Raw genomic sequence first — 20,218 nt, forward strand, 5'->3', positions numbered from 1 at the left:
TCAGAAGAGGGTTCAGATTCTTGCTTGCTGACATGTGGGAACATCCCCTAAACTTGCATCACAACTAACTCATGGACAGAGGAAGAGAAAAGCGGGCTATGGAGAGTGGCGTCATTGAAGATGGAAAGAAGAGAGATTTTTAAACATTGTAAGTTAAGTTTGTGTGCTGTAAACAGAATGAATAGTCTGAGAACCAAAAAATGTTCACTGAGTCAAACTATGTGACGTGAGGAATAACAGCTTCAATAAAGTGATAGATTGCAATGTATTAAGGAGGAAATACAAGAAATAACAGTGAGTTTTCTTTATACAGTTTGGTTGAAGAGAGGGAAGAAAAGGACAGACAATAGGGAAGGGGGAGTCAGGAGAAGGTTTTCACTTAGTGACAGAAGAGAATGACTGTATTTACTGTTAGGAACAGAGTAAGAACCAATATAGTAAGATTGTAGATCTGGAAAGAAGCTATAATCATATCGAATGTTTGGAAACATTCCCAAAGATATTATAAGGGGCTTATTTTAAACACTAAGAAAGATTAGCTCATAGCTGGAAGAAACTGCATCTTCTCCTGGAACTAGAAGAGAGAGAATGAAGATGGATCGCTATAGGATCTGGGTGAAGCCTGGCTTTTTAAAGTGATATGGGAGAAAAAATTGTGCGTAATTTTTTCACTTCCTCCACCTCTGGCTTCTCTTCTGTCTGAGGTAAGGGACATTACCTCCTGAGAGTTTTAGGAAAGGTAGAAGTAAGCTGACCGGGAATATATGAAAGAAGAGGAATTCAGTCTTAAGAATCACCAGAGGCTGAAGACAGTGAGTTGACAGTGGTTGCATTCTGTGATTTTTCATTGTTCAGCAATCTTGTTATAGAAGTAAAAAAGATGAATTATTACAGCTTCAGGTCTAGGATTTTGATAGACAAAGGGAACACATGACAAGGTGCCCACCAGAAATAAAAGTAGTGATAAGAATGATTTTATTGCTTGATCTTGGTATTTACACTGATTAGGAGAGTGGTGAAGCCAGAAAGGAACTAGATGGACAAAGGAAGGCACTGGAAATGTTTATGCTGGAGAAGAATAGTGGTTCATACCAGAAACTGAGTGAGATAACTGGAAACACCAGGAGTTGAATAAGACACCAAAACTTAAATGAATTTTAAGACTTCAGGGAAGCTGTCATTCCAGGTAAAGAGATGATGAAAAATAGAGTCATGTAGTTAAGTGGCTGAAGGTGAATGTTTGAGAAATTAGAAATTTTGTTTGTTTGCTTGTTTGTTTTAAATATGGAACAGTGTCTAATGAGAAGAGTTCAAAGGGTTTGAAGAAGTTAGTGAGAAGGTGAAACATAAAGAAAAAGCCAAAAGAAATATAGAAATGAAAACACTGGTATATAGAAGATACACTGGTATATAGAAGATTGTAAGTTTCTTGAGGTCTCCTGAGCCATACTGAACTGTGAGTCAATTAAACCTCTTTCATTTGTAAATTATCCAGTCTTGGGCAGTTCTTTATAGCAGTATAAAAACTGACTAATACAGTAAATTGGTATCAGAGAGAGTGGGGTGCTACTATAAAGATACCCAAAAATGTAGAAGTGACTTTGGAATTGGGTAATAGGCAGAAGGTGGAACAGTTTGGAGGGCTCAGGAAAAGATAGGAAGATGTGGGAAAGTTTGGAACTTCCTAGAAACTTGTTGAATGGCTTTGACCAGGATGCTGATAGTGATATGGACAATGAAGTCTAGGCTGAGGTGGTTATCAGATGGAGATGGAGAACTTTTTGGGAAATGGAATACAGGTGATTCTTGCTATGCTTTGCCAAGAGAATGGTGACATTTTGCCCCTGCTCTAGGGATCTGTGGAAATTTGATTTTGAGAGAGATGACTTACGGTATCTGGCAAAAAAATTTTCTAAGCAGCAAAACATTCAAGAGGTGACCTGAGAGTTATTAAAAGCATTTAGTTTTATGCATTCACAAAGATATGTTTAGAACTGGAACCATGTTTAAAAGGGAAGCAGAGCATAAAAGTTTGGAAAATTTGCTGCCTTATGATGTAATAGAAAAGAAAAACCCATTTTCTGAGGATAAATTCAAGTTTGCTGCAGCAATTTGCACAAGAAATGAGGAGTCATATGTTAATTACCAAGACAATGGGAAAAATTTGTCCAGAGATGTCAGAGGTCTTCACAGCAACCCCTTCCATCACAGGTCCAGAGGCCTAGGAGGAAAAAATGGTTTTGTGGGCTGGGTGCATAACCTTGCTGCATTGCGCAGTCTTAGGACTTGATGCCCTGTGTCCCAGTCTTGGCTAAAAGGGGCTAATGTACAGGTTGGCCAATGGCTTCAGAGGGTGCAAGCCCTAAGCCTTGGCAGCTTCCATGTGGTGTTGAGCCTGCAGGATTACATAAGTAAAGAATTGAGGTTTGGGAACCTCTGACTACATTTCAGAAGATGTATGAAAACACGTGGATGTCCAGACAGAATTTTGCTGCAGGGGCAGAGCCCTCATGGAGAACCTCTGCTAGGACAGTGTGGGGGAAAATGTAGGGTCAGAGCCCAAACACAGTGTCCCCATTGGGGCATTGCCTAGTGGAGCTGTGAGAAGAGGGCCACAGTCCTCCAGATTTAGGAAGGTAGATCCACAGGCAGTTTGCACTGTGCACCTTGAAAAGCTGCAGAGACTCAACACCAACCTGTGAAGGCAGCTAGGAGTGGAGCTATACCCTGCAATGCCACAGGGGCAGAGTAGCCCAAGGTCATGGGAGCCCACCTCTTGCATCAGTGTGACCTGGATGTGAGACATGGATTCAAAGGTTATCATTTAGGAGCCTTAATATTGAGTGCCCCACTGGATTTTGGACTTGGGTGGTGCCTGTAGCCCCTTTGTTTTGGCCAATTTCTCCTATTTAGAATGGGTATATTTACCCAATGCCTGTACCCTATTGCATTTAGGAAATAACTAACTTGCTTTTGATTTTACAGGCTCATAAGGAGGACAGATTTGCCCTGTCTCAGGAGAGATTTTGGACTTGGACTTTTGGGTTAATACTGGAATGAATTAAACCTTTCGGGGACTTTTGGGAAGGCATGATTGGTTTTGAAATGTGAGAGACATGAGATTTGGGAGGGGCCAAGGTTGGAATTATATGGTTAGGCTTTGTTTCCCCACCCTAATCTCATCTTGAATTATAATCCCTATAATCCCCATAATTCCCATATGTCAAGTGAGAGGCCAGGTGGAGGTAATTGAATCACAGGGGTGGTTTCTTTCATGCTGTTTCTTGTGATAGCAAGTGAGTTCTCAAGAGATCTGATGGTACCCTAGAACTTAAAGTATAATAATAAAAAAAAAAAAAAAAAAAAAAAAAAAAAAGAGATCTGATGGTTTTCTAAGGAACCCTTCCCCCCTGTGTTAGGCGCTTCTCCTTCTTGCCATCTTGTGAAGAAGGTGTCTGCTTCCCCTTCTGCCATGATTATAAGTCTCCTAAGGCCTCCTGAACCACGCTGAACTGTGAGTCAAATAAACCTCTTTCCTTTATAAATTACCCAGTCTCAGGTATGTCCTTATAGCAGCCCGAGAACAGACTAATACAAACTACACATTATTCTCACATCCAGTGAAAAGTATCATTCACAGGTTACTAAGCTATGTCACATTCCCTTGAATTAAGACAAGTCTATTTCTATTATCATGTAATTTGATGTTTAAACCTAAGTTTAGGACTTCCATATAGCCCAGCTAATTTTCTGTTTGTGGGTTTTAGCTAAGATTCAGGTCATAACAAATAAAATAAATAAAATTGCTGTATTAGTCCATTTTCATACAGCTTTTTTTAAATTAAATAGACTAATACAGTGGACTAATAACATACTAGACATAGACATATAAATACACATGCACATATATATGTATATATTCATGCAATAAAGTTAATAGACTATTACTCCACATTTTGATGTATGCCCCTCAAAAGGAGTTTATTCTTCATGTATAACCCTAATTTGTCCCAATGATCTTTTATGCATGTTCCAAAGTACGATGTGTCTATGTCATAATGACCACCTTGCTGGTCTTGCCCTAACGAGAAGCAGGGCTAGACCAGGAGAAGTGAGGAGTAGGCACCCCTATTCCTAGCTCTGCCATAGTCCTGTGATAACTGGTGCTCTTACTTAACTTCTCAGGAAGACTGTTTACTCATTTGAAAAACAAAGTGTTAGAATTTGATAATCTCTCATGTCTTTTTTAGCTTTGACGCTATACCAACTACTTGGTAGTTTAAGATGAGGAAAAGGAGGCCGAGTGTGGTGGCTCATGCCTGTAATCCTAGCACTTTGGAGACTGAGGTGGGCAGGTCACTTGAAGTCAGGAGTTTAAGACCAGCCTGGCCGACATAGTGAAATCCTGTCTCTACTAAACATACAAAAAAAAAAAAAAAATTGCCAGGTGTGGTGGTACATGCCTGTAATCCCAGCTACTCGAGAGTCTAAGGCAGCAGAATCACTCGAACCCAGGAAGTGGAGATTGCAGTGAACTGAGATTGCCCCATTGCACTCCAGCCTGGGAAACAAGAGCCAAACTCTGTCTCAAAAAAAAAAAAAGGAAAAGCAGAGATGCTGGGTTTATCTCAGAACCCCCAATTTTGCTAGCAATACCATCATATTTTTTTCTTCCTTGAGAGAAGGAAACGGAAGACATGGTGCAAGTATATTTCTAAGTGATTTATTAAAGCATTCTATGGACTTACTAGAGCCATCAGCATGGGTGAAGTAATAATAGCATGTGGCCAGTTTCCTCTGTCCATGTTCCCTGCTTGGGTTTTGCTCTGTGCTTGCATATAGCCCTGAGCACAAGTTGTGTTGAAATAGACAGACACGTCTCCACAGTCTGAGTGCATGCTTTCCATGCTGGAGGACTTTCATTTTAGGTTGTGAACTTAAAAAAAAAAAAAAAGGATAAAAACAGAAAAATCATACTTGATTTAATCTATGAACAGTTATATCAAAACATAATACCAAACCTGAAATATCAGCACAGGAAAGGAAAAAAAGTTAATTTGAGAAAGGGCATTATTAATCTCTATCATACAATCTATGTATTTCCTGGCATTTGGCTGCATTCTGTAATTTCACTGCCTTTCACTGCTCTGACATGTTCAACCCCATCTATTCTCATTTTCTTCTGGTTATAACATTAAATTACAGATGATTTTTCCCAATCTTTACTTCTCTGGAGAGGTGAAGTCATTCTCTATAGCCCTTGTATTCTGAGAATTCCAAAGCTCAGCTATTATGTCTAGAATAAGCAGCTGTTCCCTTTTGTTAGAAAAGGCAATGGGTAACACGTTTGAGTTGTGAAGACACTTTTTCTTCTCAATTTTGTGAGTGACAGTGGAGAATTGGGAATTACATGCCTAGAGACTCTTGTATTTATCTTACACTTGACAAATACAAGATTACTTAACAGCCATTGCTCTTATAGGACCAACAGAGCAATACTGATCATTATCCTTACTAACAGTACCTGCTCAGTGACAGAAATTGTGCTGTTTTGATAACTTTTTATTTAATCTTCAACCATTCTCAAATTCATACACTTTCTGAGATTAGTATTTATGCTCCTATTTAAGATATGAGAAAGTTGAGGGATTTTGTTGTTGTTGTTGTTTTGTTTGGTTTTTTTGAAACAGTGTCACTCTGTCTCCCAGGCTGGAGTGAGGTGGTGGAATCTCTACTCTGCCACCTCTGCCTCCTGGGTTCAAGTGATTCTCGTGCCTCAGCCTCCTGAGTAGCTGGGACTACCGGTGCATGCCACTGTGTCCAGCTAATTTTCGTACTTTTAGTAGAGACAGGTTTTCACCACCTTGGCCTGGCTAGTCTTAAATTCCTGGCCTCAAGTGATCCACCCTTCCCTGACCGCCCAAAGTGCTGGGATTACAAGCGTGAGTCACTGCACCTGGCAAAATTGAAATTTAAGGAGATTATAAAAATTGCTCAAAGCTTCATAATTACTTAATGTGGAGATGAATATTTGAATCTAGGTTGAACTAGATCAAAATATCTGGACTCTTCAACACTTGTAAACTTTTCACATCAGAACAAAGAAAACCACTAGTGAATATGAACATGCAGGATTTGTTTAAACATAGTAATGATTCTTGGGAAACCTGTATTGCAATGTTTCTCCAGTGTAATATATCAGAACTTATTATTCTTGAAAATGGGTCTTCATTTAATGAACAATTATTTGTATGGCTGCAGTTTAATTAAGTAAAGCAAACCCGTAATGGGCACTTGCCATGTTTAAGGCAAGCAGCAGAGATTAAAGAACAAAGTCACGGCTGGGCGTGGTGGCTCACACCTGTAATCCCAGCACTTTGAGAGGCCGAGGTGGGCGGATCACGAGGTCAGGAGATCGAGACCATCCTGGCTAACACGGTGAAACCCCATCTCTACTGAAAATACAAAAAACTAGCTGGGCCTGGTAGCGGGCACCTGTAGTCCTAGCTACTCGGGAGGCTGAGGCAGGAGAATGGGGTGAACCTGGGAGGCAGAGCTTGCAGTGAGCCGAGATTGTACCACTGTACTCCAGCCTGGGCAACACAGCAAGACTCCGTCTCAAAAAAAAAAAAAAAAAAAAAAAAAAGAACAAAGTCAGTAAGACAGTCTCCACCCTTATGGAATACTGTTCTGATTACTCTTTATAGGCCAACAGTGAATAGTGGTACGAAAGGGAGACAAAACATTTTGTGAGCAAAGAGAATGAGGTACTACAGCACGGCTGAAGGGAAGGGCAGTTTCATAAAAGGGGTAGCATTTGAGCTAAGCTTTGAGGGTTATACTCGAAGATCCTCTGTCTTGGTTAATTTTCTGTCTTGATTAATTTAATGTCTTTGTTAATTTTCAATCTGATATTTTCAAGCCTAAGGAAATAGTGAAACATAGAAGAGGGACAATGTTATGGCAGCTGACTGGATCTACATCTTACCTAAGCCTTTACTTATTACAAACCTCTGACTGGCTGTATAACCTTTCTGCATCTTGTCTAATGTGTAAAGTGGGGAAAACAAATCTGCCCATCTTATAGTGTAGTTATAATTCAATGAGACGATGCATCCAAAGCCTTTAGCAGATGCCTTGTAGTGTGCAAAGCTTCCAAAAATGCTCGTTTCTAACACTGTTTGTAAAAAAGCCATGTGCATGTTAGTCTGGTAATTCAATGCATAATATAAAAATGGAGACTAGGTTCAATGGTTTTAAGATATTGTGTTTCACGCCTTGACACAATAATAAATATTTGTGAGGTAAAGTAAATATGAGTTTACTTGTTTCAGCAGATTTTTTCAGGGGAGAATTCCAGGACACAGTTGTGATAAAAAACCTGATTGTTCAGGGCCACCCAGTTCTATGTTCATGAAAATGATTGGAATATGCAAAACATGAATGGACTTATATTTATTTCTAATGATAATAATTAATAAATTCTAACCAAAATCTTATTGCACATAGAATTGCATTGTTTGGGATCAGTAAAATTTGTAGATAGCTGAATTTAAAAGAGACTTGAAGATGTGATCTTAAGTATTAATAAAAAATAAATCCTTACTCTCAGAACTATAGGGGTCAACGTTTTAAAAGGAATCAAATAAAATATATGTGTTATCTGGAATGAAAAATTTAAGAAGGAAATTTTTTAAAGAGCAAAATAAAGCTAGCTTTTGATAGAATTACAAAATTAACTGGTTAAAAATAAGTGCAAAGATATATAAATGGTCAAAAAGTACAAGAAAAGATATTCAACATCATTGGCCAGAGGAAGGTAAATGACAACCACAGTAAATGCCACATCCCAGTCATTTAGATAGCTATGTTCCGAAAGACTTACTAAGCAGTGCTGGCAGAAATGTGGAGAAATTAGAACACTTATACCTTCTTAGGGGGAATATAAAATGGTGCAGTCTTTCTGGAAAACAGTCTGGCAGTTCTTCAAAAAGTTAAATGTAGAGTTACCCTGTGACCTAGCGATCCATTCCTAAGTGCACAACCAAGTTAGATGAAGCATGTGTCCGCACAAAAACCTGTACATTCATGTTCATAGAAACACTATTCACAGCAGTGAAAAAGTGGAAACATCCCAAATGTCCATCAAGTGATAAATGGATGTATAACATGTGACACATCCATAATGGAAACTGTTGGGCAACAAGAATGAATGAATTACTGGCACACATTACAACGTGAATAAGCCTGGAGAACATCTTGGTGACCAAGTCATAAAATACCACATATGATACGATCCCATTTCTATGAAATGTCTGGAATAAGCAAATCCAGAGACAGAAAGTACATCAGTGGTTGCCTAGGGCTGGATACATAGGAGGGAAAAGGGGAGCAACTGTTAATAGGCATGGGGTTTCTTTTTGGGTTGATGAAGATATTCTAAAACTTGTAAAGCTGATAGTTGAACAACACTGAATATAAAAACATTGAATCACACACCTCAAATGGGTGATTTATATGGTATATGAATTATATTTTAATACTATTTTTCTTAAGAAAAAATGACATCATAGATGCTATCAATTTAGACTTCAATGAAGTTTTTGATGGTATTGTGTTTTTAAAAACTTAGCTCAAAAGGCAACTATAGTACAAATAAAATTAACTACACTGGAAAAATTACCCCAACAGGTTATAATCTCCATCTTATTATGATAAACAACAATATATAGTTCAAGGGTAATACATTGCAGAGTGCTTCTGAACAGGTTGTTCAAAATTTGTCTATTACCATTTTTTAACAAGCTTGAGATTCCTGTAAATTACGAGGTTGAAATTAACAAAGAGACATATATCAAGAAAGATCATACATATGCATGTAAACTTAAAAAATAAGTAAGGAACAGCAACTAAAGTTAATTAAAGTTAATTTAACAAGCATGGTTTTTAATAAGTGGTTGAAACCCAGAAAATTTTACACTAAATATTTTTACCTATTTCCATAAAGTTACATTTTTTAAATCTTTACAGATAGCTTAATTGGACTTTTTATTTAAAAATTAGTGGATAATGATATATCACCTCTTAACAAGTGCCTTAAATCAGGGGTCCCCAAACCCCAAGCCATAGGCAGATACCAGTTCATGACCTGTGAGAGACCAGGCCACCACATAGCAAGTGAGCAGCGAAGCTTCATCTGTTTGTTTGTTTGTTTGTTTGAGACAGAGTTTTCCTCTTGTTGCCCAAGCTGTAGAGCAATGGCATGATCTTGGCTCACTGCAACCTCCGCCTCCTGGATTCAAGTGATTCTCCTGCCTCAGCCTCCCTAGTAGCTTGGATTACAGGCATGAGCCACATGCCTGACTAATTTTTGTATTTTCAGTAGAGACGGGATTTCGCCGTGTTGGTCAGGCTGGTCTCAAACTCCTAACCTCAGGTGATCCACCCGCCTTGGCTTCCCAAAGTGCTGGGATTACAGGTGTGAGCCGCCATGCCTGGCCAACTTCATCTTTTTACAGCCATTCCATATCACTTGCATTACCACCTGATCTCTGCCTCCTGTCAGATCAGTGGCAGCATCATTAGATTCTCATAGGAGCACCAACCCTATTGTTGGGATCTAGGTTGCACACTCCTTATGAAAATCTAATGCCTGATGCTCTGTCACTATCTCTTGTCGTCCCCCGTTGGTACCATCTAGTTGCAAGAAAACAAGCTCAGGGTTCCCTTTGATCCTATATTATATAATATATGTAATAGTATTTATTATATATTACAATGTAATAATAATAGAAATAAAGTGCACAATAAATGTAATGCACTTGAAACATCCCGAAACCATTCCCTCTCCCCCTGGCCTAACCGTGGAAAGATTGTTTTCCACAAAACCAGTCTCTGGTGCCGAAAGGGTTGGGAACCATTGCCTTAAATGAAGGCTGGGATAATGATCAGAAATATTTGTATAGTAACATGGAGAGAACAAAAGAGGATACAGAAAACACAATGAATTAAAAAGCAGAGAAACCGAGGCTGCTGATTCCTAACATCTTGACTAAATAATGACTAAGAAATGCTAGGATGACATTAAAATAAGTGGAGACATAAATGTAACTAAAAAGGAAAACAGCATTTAATTGGTAGAAAAAAAATTTCAATGGAAACAGGAAAATCATCGAGAAAGCCAGACTGGACTCTTTCGTAGGGTTTCATCTCACTGTTCAACAGCAAAGGGCCTCTATGCTGTCACTTTCTCTGAAAAGTTTTCAGATTTCTTTTTATCAAAACCTTCAGCAATCGGGAAGAAACTTTTCATAGCTCTGCTTTTGAGATGACATTTTGAACTTGGAAAGAAGCAGATGAGGGTCAAAAATATATGTCCTGAAGTTGCAAGAAAAGAGCGCGGTAGAAATCATGACCCTAACTTCCCTGACTTTGTTTTTATGACCAGGGTGACTCAGGATCAGGGGCTGGGTTAGTAACGTCAAACAACAACCCTATCATTGCTCTTTTCCAGACCTAATTGTTCCCTCTTCTAAACCCAAAAGAAACAGTCAGAAACCCAGGAGTAAATGAGGGAGCCAAAATAGCTTATAATTGCTACTCCTAAAACAATGCACTTTTTGAAAAAAAATCCCAGGAGTTAATTAAAAACTGTGAAACGTCTTTATGTTGCTGGTATCCTTCTGTTTCAGTGATTATTACATTTTCAAAAGGGTTCTGGCACAAGGAGATGATTGCTGGGTAGGGTATGAAAAGCTGACAGCTTTCTTAGGAATAAAAAATTACAAAAGTAAAATTTACAAGTTGCATATTGTCAGCATTATACCTAAAGGGATTTTGACCAACTGTGATGGTGCCTTTCTCCCATGTATTATTATTTTTATTTTGATATTTAAAACTTTGTAGATGCTGGATATTAGACTTTTGTCAGATGCACAGTTTGCAAAAATATTCTGACGTTCTCTAGGCTGTTTACTCTGTTGATAGTTTCTTTTGCTGTGTAGAAGCTCTTATGTTTAATTAGATCCCATTTGTCAATTTTTGCTTTTGCTGCAATTGCTTTTGGCATCTTTGCCATGAAATCTTTGCCCATGCCTATGTCCTGAATGGTATTGCTTAGGTTGCCTTCTAGTGTTTTTATAATTTTGGGTTTTACATTTAATTCTTCAATCTATCTTGAGTTAATTTTCATACACGGGAGAAAATTTTTGCAAACTATGCTTCTGACAAAGATCTAATATCCAGCATCTATAAAGAATCTAAACAAATTTGCAAGAAAAAAACAAACAACCCCATTAAAAAGTGGGCAAAGGACATGAACAGACAATTCTCAAAAGAAGACATACATGCACCCAACAATCATATGGAAAAAAACTCAATATCACTGATCATTACAGAAATGCAAATCAAAATCACAGTGGGATACCACCTCAGGCCAGGCACGGTGACTCATGCCTGTAATCCCAGCACTGTGTGGGGCTGAGGCGAGCGGATCACAAGGTCAGGAGATTGAGACCATCCTGGTCAACATGGTGAAACCCCATCTCTACTAAAAATATAAAGAAATAGCCAGGCGTGGTGGCAGGCGCCTGTAGTCCCAGCTACTCTGGAGGCTGAAGCAGGAGAATGACGTGAACCCAGGAGGCGGAGCTTGCAGTGAGCCGAGATCACACCATTACACTCCAGCCTGGGCGACAGAGTGGGACTCTGTTTCCCCCCCCCAAAAAAAAGAGAACAGAAGAAGAGATACCACCTCACATCAGTCAGCATGGCTATTATTAAAAAGTTAAAAAATAACAGATGCTGGCAAGATTGTGGAGAAAAAGGAATGATCATACACCATTGTTGGGAGTGTAAATTAGTTCAGCCATTGTGGAAGACAATGTGGCAATTTCTCCAAGGCCTGAAAACAGAAATGCCATTCAACTCAGTAATCCCATTACTGGGTATATACCCAGAGGAATATAAATCATTCTATCATAAAGACACATGCACGTGTATGTTCATTGCAGCACTATTCACAATAACAAACACATGGAATCCTATGCAACCATAAAAAAAGAATGAGGTCATGCCCTTTGCAGAGCCATGGATGGAGCTGGAAGCCATTATACTTAGAAAATTAACACAGGAACAGAAAACCAAATACTGCATCTTCTCACTTATAAGTGAGATCTAAATGATGAGAACACAAAAATACATAGAGGGGAACAACACACACGGGAGTCTATTGTAGGGTGGAGGGTGGGAGGAGGGAGAGGATCAGAAAATTAACTAATGGGTACTAGGCTAACTACCTGGGTGATGAAATAATGTGCACAACAAATCCTCATGACACATGTTTACCTATGTAACAGCTCTGCACGTGGACCCCTGAACTTAAAATAAAAGTTTAAAAAAATAATAAAAATAAAACTTTATAAAATAATATAAAGTTAAAAATAGAATTTACATATATATACACGTATACATTGATAAAGAGTTTCTTAGAGTTTTGGATACATTAACATGGATTTGTAAACATATCTTGAACTCAGATAAGCTTCAAGGAGAAATTTAACACACTGTAAATTGAACACTAATGTTCAACAAAAGAGGCAGGACTAATCATGTTTAAAATGTGCTCCATGGTATTCTTCTTGGGCTGCAGATGGATTATCACACAATTTGGTGAAAGGGCTTTATACAGAGGCCAAGAGATGTAATTCCATCACGCAAGCAAAGACATAAATCTTCAGGCCCGTGTTTCTTCTCTGTAACACTAGAAGCTTTTGAATTGATACTTTTCAGGCTGCCTTTGGTTCTAGCAGTCTCTGACTCCAGATTAGTAGGATAAACAAAAAAATGACAGAAGAAAGGTGACTTTTTCCCATTTGGAAAATAATAATGACCCATTCAGAGCTAGAATCAAAAACAGCATTTGGCAACAGACCACCTGTGACTTTTAAAAATATTTCCAGTATTTCCTTTCTGAACCTAGTCTACACAGAGATTTTGGTTGTGTTACTTCGCTGTATCTTCAACTACTACCCCTCTAATACTCCAAGCATATTGGTGCAGAAGAAAAATACTGGAAATCCCAGGCCTAGAATGCAGTGTATCAGTGTTTGTATTTGCCTTGATATCATCTGGGATTTCTGCTGCATTTTTAACTTTTACTTAATTTTTAAAGAATTATCCCAAGGGCACTGATGTATGGTCACTCCTGGAGGATACAAAGATGAACGGAGCTTAGTCCCTATTTCCAGACCTCAGGACTCACAGTGAAGTGAAACAGGCAGACTCACAGGCCAGGAGCAACCTTCATCACTAAGACTGTCACATAAAAACTGCACTGGACAGGGTTAAACAGGAAAGGAAGATACTTTCATCCTTGGAGGAAGGCTGGTGGGGAGGCCGGCCAATAGGCTTAGACCAGCTGCATTTGCTAATGGTGCTTATCAAAGTTAGGCTCTGATACAGTTTGGATGTGTTGTCCCCCTGCAAATCTCATGTTGAAATGTGATCCCCAGTGTGTGAGGTGGGGCCTAGTGGGAGGTGTTTGTGTCATGGGGGCGCATCCCTCATGAATGACTTAGTGCCCTCCTTGCAATAATGAGTGGGATTCTCTATTAGTTCATGCAAGAGCTGGTTGTTTAAAGGAGCCTGGCACTTCCTCCTCTCTCTTGCTCTCTCTTTTTCACTATGTGATATGCCTGCTCCCGCTGCACCTTCTGCAATGAGTGGAAGCTTCCTGAGGTCTCACCAGCAGTAGATGATGATTCCATGCTTCTTGTACAGTCTGCAGAACCGTAAGCCAAAACAAACTTTTATTTATAAATGACTCAGCCTTGGATAGTCCCTTATAGCAACACAGAACAGACTAACACAGGCTCCTACTCTCCCACAGAGACTGGGAGACGGAGGCAGTATCTTTCTTAATGATTACATTTCAAAGAGGTGGCTCCCAGTCCCAGTCCAGGAGCCAGAAACCCAGACAAGAGGTTGGGAGATTTACATCTCAAAGGGATAAACAAAGAATTTACAGTGACAAGTTGTCTAAAGCAAATGCTCTAACAAAAGGGAGGCCAGAAGCCTAAAGTCAGGAAGAAACCTGTCTAAAGTTTAGTCAAGCTGTGGGGGACACGTAGGCATCTTGGCTGAGATAAAAGACTGTCTGAGAGCACAGAGCAGGAAGTAGTTTATTTACTTAGATGAGTATAAATCAGGTCTTTAAAGAAAGACCAAGAAAATGAACAATCTGTCCCCCGTAGCAAATCTCTATTTAATCATTAAATCATAATCAAAGTTTTAGTGGGCAGTTTCTTATGAACCATAGGAAAAAGAAATTGTTGTGACTGCTGAAGCACTTGATTCATGATTGTGTGTAGTGGTGACCTGATTAAAATTAAATGTGTTTCTTTTGTTCTTTCTCTGTGTCATCTACTTAATGATATAAATGTCTGTGAACTCAACATAAATGGTGTGAGTCCACACGACGGGTGGCTAAGGGAAAAGAAGGTAGATGATGGCAAGGAAGGAAAAACAGAACCTGAGAGAAGAAAGCCTATTTCTCATAGTTATGCCAAGGGCCCCCTGAGCCCCATGCCATGATTCCACCTTCCTAGATGTTTACATTTGTCAAGACTCAAAGAAGCATCACTCCATCAAAGGCATTTTGGCAAATGGTTCAAGAGACGGGGGGATGCATTCTGTTATCCAGGAAGGTGCTATTTAAAAAAGGTTGCTATTATTAAAAATAAGAGTAATCTACCCATTCAAAATGCATGTCTGTGGACCAGGTGAGGCAGGAGAATAGGGTCTGGAGGCAGGGAACAAAAGGCCAATCCACGCTGACTTTCTAGAACTAAATCAAATGGAAGCACTTCAGCTGTAACAGGAAATAGTCTCTCCATTTACGCCCTATGGCATACACCCAGTAAATAACTTTGTAATGTTACTTCAACCCCTTCATTTACATAGAGAGTACACCACGTAACCAATGGAAACCTCTAGAGGGTATTTAAACCCCAGAAAATTCTGTAACGAGGCTCTTGAGCCCCTAAAAGCTCAGGCTTGCTCCCAGCCTGTGAAAAGTACTTTCATTTTCAGTAAATCTCTGCTTTTGTTGCTTCATTCTTTCCTTGCTTTGTTTGTGCATTTTGTCCAGTTCTTTGTTTAAGATACCAAGAACCTGGAATCCCTCCACCGGTAACATAAAGAAGCTGTTTATTTTGTGTTTGTGTTTGTTTCTCTTTTGTCTCTATTCTGACTTGGGGGGCAATAAATAAAATATTTAAAAGGTTTGGCTAAACCTGTGTAACACTCTTAATTTCTAAATGGCAGTTAACATTATAAAGATACCACAATCACGCACATATACACATTAACATTGAGACCAATATTTAAGTAAAATAATATTTACATTTTCTGTCCATTTCCTTTAGTTTTTAAAGCACCAAACCCATGCAATACTAACTTTACCAGATTAAACAAAAGGAAGCACCTGCAATCAGAGGCTATACCTAATTCTACTGGGATGATTACATCACATGTTCAACAAGTCAAATTAATTTTTCCTCAAAAAATAGGGTTTTTAGGTTCACCCAATATGGTATTGAAGTTTTAATTGAGGATTCAAAACAAGTTTAAGAATGTTCTTCTTGTTAATATACTTTTTTAAAACTTTAGACAAATTAGATTTTACTGAGTTTAATCGAACATTGAATAAAGAACAATTTGTGAATCAGGCAGCCCCCAGACCAGAGTAAGTGCACAGTGAACCAGGGCTGCCTGCTGCATAGCAATTACAGGAAAGAAAAGGAAAGTGAATCTCAGAAACTATGGGCTGGGTACAGATCGGCATTGGCCTACTTGAACAGGGTTTGAACAGTAGACTGCCTGTGATTGGTTACAACACGGCTGCGGTGATTGGTTGAGGCTGAGCTGGTTGTTACAAGAATGGATTACAGTCTGTTTACTCAGCAAGCTAGGCTGCAGTTCCCCATGCATGGAGAAACCTTCAGGCCAAACTTAATTCAACTTAACAATATAAATTTTTCTGTGCCCTTATAACTCTTGGTGTACCTGTGAGGCCTTTTTTTATGATTTAACAAGACAAGTACAAAGATTATGTACTGGTAAATGAACTTGAAGCATATCAGCAAGAGGAAATTAAAGCAGCATAAAGAGAAAAGATAAATTATGTTGTGAAAACAAGCAAGAAGTGAAAATTAAGAAAGATAGAGCAAGAGAAAGAGAGAGAAGGAGAGAAAATGAGAGAGACAGAGAGGTGGAGAATGAGGAAAAAGGTAAAAGACAGAAAAATAAATATGAAAAGACCTGTGTCCTCTCTTGTACCAACCCTTACAATCCTTTACAAGATTTGCCAGGTCATGCTCAATGCATCCAGAAATGGTTCCATGTCCTTCAAGTCATGTGAAGTCCTATGCATATGTCCTCACTCATTCACACATATTAAGACACATCATGAACAGAGTAAGGAGGCAGGAGAGTGAGACCCACAGAACAAGAGGTGAAGGAAGTGGACACGATGTAGGAGACAGATGCAAAGTCACGGCAGTCAGGTTAAGGAATGTGACAGCCAGTGAGCTAAAGGGCTTTTACATCTTTATAATTTAGAGATTGAAAATGGCCAAGAAGAATGTCAAAGTTGCCCAGAGAAATACTAGAATTATTTTAGAGCATAGAAATGTCTGGTTGGATGTCCTATTGAATGTCAAGTCAATTTAGATTAAATTTCTTTTATTACTCTGTCACTAAAGTTTTAAAATCCACAAAGTACCTTGAAATGGGCAATTTACCAGGTACTTGCTGCATATATTTATGAACATCCCAGAATATTCAAGCAATGTCAGATTCCATCAAATATTGCTCCTGCTTAGCCAAGACTCCAACAGTTCTTCAATACTTCAGAGACCGATCAAGAAGGTGCAATAGAGAGACCCTAGATTGATTTTTATAATATATTTATATAAGTAATGTTCACTGGGAAAATATAAAGCATTGTTCTATTTGCCATGGAACAAAAAACAATGAGAGGCTCTTCATACTCATGTTCCAGTCAACGAGAGCGCACGATGCTGTCCCTTTCTAGTTTCAATGACAGTATAATAAGCAGAGAGTAACCTGAAAGTTGACTTGACATTCAACCAGTCAACACCTTTATTGAGGGCTGAATATGTGATATCCAATGGGCTGAGTATTTCACAGATATTTATTTTAATACTCCCAAGAAACTTTTGGATAAGAAATTCTTGTTATGATTTTATACATGAGCCAGCTTTGCCCCAAATTATGTTATGGCATACACACATGCTCACACTTTTCAAAAGGAAAAAGAATGGTTTGAACCCAAGTCTTCAGATCACTGGTATTTGTATCACATCAGTGTTTTCTCACAATTCCAGTGAAGTAATTCCAGGCAGAAGAAAAAGAACAAGTATTTCTAGGTGCCTTTGGGTTCCTGATTTTAGTATTTATTTGAAGTCTTGTCTTTCAACCAAACAACAATAGAATGTGTATTTTATCCTATTAGACAGCTGTTTTAACTTTTAATATATAAAGACAATGTAGATTTTTCCAACTTTATAAGTAAAATCAATGATCCGAGAAGATTCACAGCATGAATCCTGTGTTTAAGGACTCTTCAGATGATCCTATACCTTGGAAAATAGGGAGGGGCATGCACCCCACTTGAGACTCTGCACTTGCTAGTAATATATTTTGGCCTTTAAATTTAGAAAATTGAGATTTTGGTGAAGAGAAACATTTTATTTTATATATGTTTTAACATGCAGTTTCCTGTGAATTAAAGTACTATATATCAAGAAAATAAAAGCCATTAATGCATATTTTCAAACCCTTTCAAGAGGAAAATACAAGAAAACTTCTTCTAAGAGGTTAATATCTCCAGTGATTTTAATAATTAATGTGAACTTATTTATATTCAGACTTCATCAGACCCTCATGCCGTCAAATTAAAGATTTTAGCCTTAACCATCCACCCTTCATCCATTAATTAATTTACTTGGTAAACATGTCTTGAACAATAGTTGTGCTAGATACTCAAACACTTAAATACAAAGGTAGATAAGACCCCTGCTTTCAAGAAGTTTACAGTCTAATCGTTAAAATATGGTTAATTTTCTGATTGCCAGAAGGAACTATACTCACTATAATAGAATTTACATAAAGAGCCTCATACCAACAAATCCAATATACCAACTATTACGTTCCTATTAACTTGATTTATATTCGGTTTTCTTTATCTAGCATATTATAAAGAAGTCAGTTTTTAAGTTGCAGTAATATGAAGATGATAATATACAATAACGCAGTAGTGTTATATATTTATAGATTAATGAACAATATTAAAAATTCAGACCATTTATTCTAAGAAAGAGCTAAAAATTAATCTCTTAGGCAGTTCACCAGAATCACATTACTTCTGTTCTCCAGTGAATATAATTATTTGAACATATTTTTTAAAGGCCATGCATCTTCCAAGAACTTGGAACTCCATGAAATAGAGGAAAAAAGTATAAGAAAACCTACTTTGTTTGATTTTTGCTTTATACTGTACTTAGCATAATTAACTTACTGGAGAAAAGGAATTCAACTGATAAAAAGTAATAACTGCAATGGTGAGTCTTCTTGAGGGCCATAGGCTCTCAGTTGGTCAATTAACAAACCCTGTACAACCTTGGAGCCTCTTCTGTTGACGGTATGTGAACTTCCTTAGGATATTAGTTAATCCACTTAGGAATGTGTCATTCAGGGAGATGCACCCCAGAATGGCTTCTCGTTATTATTTTGTGCAGTTGAACAAATAAAATATCAAAATGTAGATTCTAGATCTCATTTCATATTAGGTAAATCCTGGGGTATGTCAAGATGAAAGTGCTTTAAGTGCATTTCATATTTAATGGTAACTGCGATTTCTCCAGTGACCTGACCTGGCAGTGCATCTATGGAACAAAATTCACCTGGTATCTAGCCTCAGTCAAAGATAAGTGCATGCTATCTTCTGAGTCGTGGTTTCAACAAAATCCTATTATCTGATTATTCACCTAAGCCAAGCTAAACTACAAGATTAGCATCATATCAAAGATATGAAATGGAATTGTACCAGAGTTTAGCAATGAAAAATACCAAGCAAGAAAAAGTGTGCCACGTTTTTTCAAGAATACAGATTTCATCCCAGTTTGTCCCATATTGCTCTAATCTGAAGAGAGGGATTCTGTTATTTATATCACTTTGACAAACCACTAAAATAACCTTTGAAAATGGGATGGCATGTGCCTTTAAAAGCTGATAGAGACAGTCCCGAAAAATAGTTTACCAAGCAACAGAGTCAAATTGTTGGGGAACTGCTCTTTAATGCATTAGAGAGTCTATTCCTATGGCACTTACGCTAGCCAAAGTAATAAATATAAAATGGTAATTTTTCTCCATGAGCTGTTCTTGCTGCTCCCACATGATTTCATTCCCACCCAGGAGTAATATAACACTGCCTGCTAGCAGGCTCCTGAATTCATGGAAGAAGGCAATGTGCTTCTGCTACTTGGTTAAATGTACTCAAAAGAACTTAACAATTACAATTAATCCCTCTGTTGCCCGGCACAGCCTGTCTCTATTTCCATCCAGAGTGTGAGTGTCAATGGGGTGTTTCCAGCGCAAGGAAATTTTCGGCCCCAATAATAGAGTGGTTGAATACCCTTTTGTAACAGGCTCCTTGTCTTCCCTTTCCTTCCCCCACTTCCCTGGAAAATGCTGACCAAAGAAGAATTTCTGTCAGTCCTACTAATTTAAATAGCAATAAAATCACTTTGAAGGAGAAACACAAATTTCCAAAATTGAGTCATACATGGAAAGCAGTTTATCAGAGATAAAAGATGAATTCACATGGATAAGACTATTAAAGAAGGTTAAAAATTTAAGATAAGTAGGATGTTATAAAACTGGAGTCACTGTACCTTGTTGCTGATGGATCGTTTTCTAGAAACTCTAAAGAGCCGTTATTTAATGCAAACAGGTAGTACTGACTGCTTTGTTTTTCTAATAGTGAAACACTGATATAAGTCATTGACATTTTATATAATTGAAGTTATCATAGTTCCAGAATTTGAAAATCTGAATTTTCCTACCATCTTTTATTCTCTGGCAATTTTAAATATATCCTTTATTAACCACCTATGTGCACATTGCTAGGTAACGT

This window comes from Rhinopithecus roxellana, chromosome 4, assembly GCF_007565055.1.
Source record: "Rhinopithecus roxellana isolate Shanxi Qingling chromosome 4, ASM756505v1, whole genome shotgun sequence".
NCBI classification, from domain to species: domain Eukaryota; kingdom Metazoa; phylum Chordata; class Mammalia; order Primates; family Cercopithecidae; genus Rhinopithecus; species Rhinopithecus roxellana.